The sequence below is a fragment of the Arachis hypogaea genome, chromosome 20 (assembly GCF_003086295.3).
Source record: "Arachis hypogaea cultivar Tifrunner chromosome 20, arahy.Tifrunner.gnm2.J5K5, whole genome shotgun sequence".
NCBI classification, from domain to species: Eukaryota; Viridiplantae; Streptophyta; class Magnoliopsida; order Fabales; family Fabaceae; genus Arachis; species Arachis hypogaea.
Genome location: NC_092055.1, coordinates 68,396,185 through 68,400,958, shown reverse-complemented (window position 1 = coordinate 68,400,958; position 4,774 = coordinate 68,396,185).

Below are 4,774 nucleotides of genomic sequence, written 5' to 3'. Positions count from 1 at the left end.
CCACTTCCGTTCTACCTTAGATTGAGTGTGTATCTCTTAGCCTCTTGGTTCATGATCAGAGTCTTCGTAGTATAGGCTAGGATTATTGGCGGCCATTCTTGAGATCCGAAAAGTCTAAACCTTGTCTGTGGTATTCCGAGTAGGATCTGGGAGGAGATGACTGTGACGAGCTTTAAACTCACGAGTGCTGGGCGTAGTGACAGACGTAAAAGGATCAATGGATCCTATTCCAACATGAGTGAGAACCGACAGATGATTAGCCGTGCGGTGACAGCGCATTTGGACCATTTTCACTGAGAGGACGGATGGTAGCCATTGACAACGGTGATCCACCAACATACAGCTTGCCATGGAAGGAGACTTGCGTGCGTGAAGAAGAAGACAGTAGGAAAGTAGAGATTCAGAAGACAGAGCATCTCCAAAACCTCAATCTGTTCTCCATTACTGCATAACAAGTACTATTTAATTTATGCTTTTTACTCTTCATAAATATAATCACTCTTATCATTGATCTCCTGACTAAGAATTACAAAATAACCATAGCTTGCTTCAAGCCGACAATCTTCGTGGGATCGACCCTTACGCACGTAAGGTATTACTTGGACAACCCAGTGCACTTGCTGGTTAGTGGTACGAGTTGTGAAAAGTGTGATTTACAATTCGTGCACCACGTTCCTATTGTCTTCTTCCAATCATGCGTGCTTTCCATGGCAAGCTGTATGATCCTCTCGGATGAAAAATACCAGGTACGGTTTCTGCATGGCTAATCAACTGTCGGATTTCTCGTCTCGGATGAAAAATACCAGGTACAGCTACCGCACGGCTAATCATCTGTCGGTTCTCACTAGCATCGGAATAGGATCTCTCTATCCTTTTGCACACTGTCACTTCGCCCAACATTCGCGAGTTTGTAGCTCGTAACAGTCATCCCTTCCCAGATCCTACTTGGAATACCACAGACAAGGTTTAGACTTTCTGGATCTCAGGAATACTGCCAGTTGGTTCTAGCCTATACCACAAAAGTTCTAATCCCCGGACTCGGTCTGTGGATTAGAGACCCAAGAGAATATACTTCGGCTATCGTCCAATGACTACGTTGAACATCATGTAGACCGCTTGTGGTTATCAGGCACGCGGATCTTGGCTAAGCGAGTAACGAAGATAGTGAGTGATTGTCATGGGTCACCCCTTCATTCTGACTTAACTGAATTAAGTACGAGAGTATATCTTGGAGAAGAAGTAAGCGTGAATTAAAATAGAAACAATAGTACTTGCATTAATTTATGAAGAACAGCAGAGCTCCGCACCTTAATCTACGAGGTGTAGAAACTCCACCTTTGAAAATACATAAGAGAAAAATGTCTAGGCATGGCCGTGTGGCCAGCCTCCAAATGTGAATAATGGCATAAGCTCTCTAATACAATAGTAAAAAGTGTTATTTATACTAAACTAGTTACTAGGGATTACAGAAAATAAGTAACTGAGTGCAGATAGTGCAGAAATCCACTTCCGGGGCCCACTTGGTGTGTGCTTGGGCTGAGCATTGAAGCTTTCACGTGCGTAGGCTATTCTTGGAGTTAAACGCCAGCTTGGGTGCCAGTTTGGGCGTTTAACTCTAGTTCTGTTGTTAGTTCTAGCGTTTTACGCCAGAAAAAGGGTCCATGGTGGGCGTTTGAACGCCAGTTTCGGCCATCAAATCTCGGGCAAAGTATGGACTATTATACATTGCTGGAAAGCCCAAGATTACTACTTTCCAACGCAATTGAGAGCGTGTGCAATTGGGCTTCTGTAGCTCTAGAAAATCCACTTCGAGTGCAGGAGGGTTAGAATCCAACAAAAACACATTCATTCGGAGACAATTGGAGATCTAGTTTTTTACTCTCTTAGGTTTTTTTCTCTCTAGGTTTTAGAATTTTAATTTTCAATTGATCTTAGCATTGGAACATTGAGAAGAGTTGTTTCCTCATCAAGACTTCGTCATTCTAGTTTGTTTTCTTAACTTGGTTTCATTCTTCCATGTCCTTTGCTTTGTTCAATTTTGTCATTCAGATACTCTTATGATTGTTTAATGCAAGGATTATTTCTTTTTAATTCAATTTCAATTCTAATAATCATGTCTTCTTTTAATCCCCTTTCATGTGTTATGGATTTGTTATTTACAATGCGTGAGTAGTTTCTTTACTTGATGGGGAGTTGATTAAAAAGGAACTCTTGAGTTGGAAGGATTGAAAGTAAATTTGTAATTGGGTTAATCGTTGGATTGTTATCCTGTCACCAACGCCAATCCCTTTGAACTAAGTGGGTTGCAACTTGTGAACAGATCTGGCATTCCAACTTGTTTGACTTTCCCTTACATAGTAAAGGATAACCAAGCAGAGCAACCATTAATTATAAATCAATCTTAAAATCATTCCATCCATAATAGAGATTCTAACTAATCAACTCCCAGTCAAGGCTTTTATTCATATTAATTAAACTTCCTCAATTTAAATTCCAATTTACTTAACTCAACTTCTTTGAACATCTGATTAATAAGATAGCACACTTTTCTGCAACTCAATGGGAGACGACTTGGGACTTAAAACTCCCAGTAATTTTTAATTCAATCTCTCTGTGATATACTTCTAAATTGATAGGCAGATTTTCGGTGAGTTAAGAACTATACTTGCAACGTAACCATTTTAATAATTTTTAATTCACCAGCTTCTGCGTCTCATCAATTTTTGGCGCCGTTGCCGGGGAGTTGCAATAGAGTGCTAATTTTATTCATTAGAATTTATTTATTTGCATTTTATTTATTTTGCTACTATGAGCTGCATGTTTCTTCCGTCAAATGACGCGTTCACTTCCTGATCCACGCTTGCTAATATTCGATCCTGAAATTGAAAGGACAATTTCACGAATAAGGCGAGAACAGCATCGGTTAGCCCGCTCTGAGGGCGGATCTGAAAGTGAATCTGAGGAAGAAACCAGCCCCCGTTCTACTGATTCGGTTGTTTTACGCGCAGAAAATATGGCAGCTAGGAGAGTTACCATCCAGGAGGAAGGAGCCCCTGATTTTACAATGCAACCGTTTCAAGCGCATCATCCAGCGGTAGCTACAGATTTTGAAATAAAGCCCGCACTGCTAAATTTAATGCCCAAGTTTCATGGCCTACCTGCTCAAGAGCCTATCAAGAACTTGAGAGATTTCCAGGCAGCCTGTTCTACTGTCAGGCGTGATGGCACTGATGAAACTTCAATTCTGCTGAAAGCTTTTCCATTTTCTCTTAAGGGAAAAGCAAGAGAGTGGTACTACACTCAACCTCTAGCAAATGTATCCAACTGGGATACACTCAGAAAGGAGTTTCTGGAGAAATTCTTTCCATCTGAAGTTACTGATAAGCTAAGGAAGGATATCTCCATAATTGTTTAGGATGACAATGAGACTCTCTTTGAATACTGGGAGCGCTTCAATAATCTTCTGGAAGTATGCCCCCACCACATGATTGACAAGATCGTGCTATTCAGCTATATTACACAGGGTATGAGGCCCCAAGATAAGACCACACTGGAAAGTGCTAGCAATGGGTCTATGAAGAAGTACAAGACCACTGATGAAGCTTGGCAATTGATCAGTGATTTAGCTGAATCCACTAGGAACCACAGACAAAAGCAAGGCCGTTCAAAAGCTGTTGCAGAAGTATCTTCTAGCAGAGAGACTACTGCTCTAACTCAAAGCATCTGTGAAATGACCAACTTGCTAAAACAAATGCAATTGAATCAACAAGCTCAGCAAGCTCAACTTCCTCCACCACAACAAAACCAACAACTAGTCCCACAAAGAATTTGCGGAATCTGTGCTGATTATAGCCATTACACTGATGAATGCCCGCAGCTCCAACAAGAAGACAACATGGTGGCATCCACTCACAACTTCTATGACCGCCCCAACCAAAGGTACAATCAAAGTGGAAATAATAACCATGGATGGCAGGACAATTCAAAGCAGAATTGGAGGGACAACAATAACAGAGGAGGAAGAGATAATCAGGGAAATCAGAGGTGGAACAATAACAACAACAGGCAGCAAAATCAACCTTACAGAGCACCTCACCTGAGGCAGAACCAAGGACCACAGAATAATCAGCAGCAGACCTCTCAATTTACTCATTCTTCGTTATCTTCTAATGAAGATCTACTACAATCTTTTGAGAAAAGACAACAGACCATGGAAAACAACATCATGAATAGTATTAATGCCAATCTGAATGGTCTCACCTCTACTATGCAAGCTTTTATGACACAGTTTGGATCAGCACAAAATTCCAATAACCAACCTTCAAGCACCACTAAAATCCCCTCTCAACCATTACCCAACCCAAAGGGAGGCATTAATGCCATCACTCTGAGGTCCGGAACCACACTGAAGGAGAGGAATCAGGAGGAACCAAGCTCACCAGAATACGCCTCAGCTGAAGAGGTGGTAGAAATCGAAGATGTTGAAGAGAAAGAGAATATACAGGACATAACTGAAGAAGAGATAGCTCAACCACAGGAGGAAGCACCAAAAAGTGCAGGCACCACAGAAAACACCACTCCAATTCCATTTCCACAACTTGCAAGGAAGCCCAGGAAGCAGCTGGAACCCGATCCTAAAATGGTAGAGATATTCATAAAGGTTGAGGTAACTGTTCCCCTTTTTGATGTTATTCAGCAGGTACCTAAATATGCAAAGTTTCTAAAAGACTTATGTATCCATAAAGACAAAATTAACGAATTAGAAACTATTCCT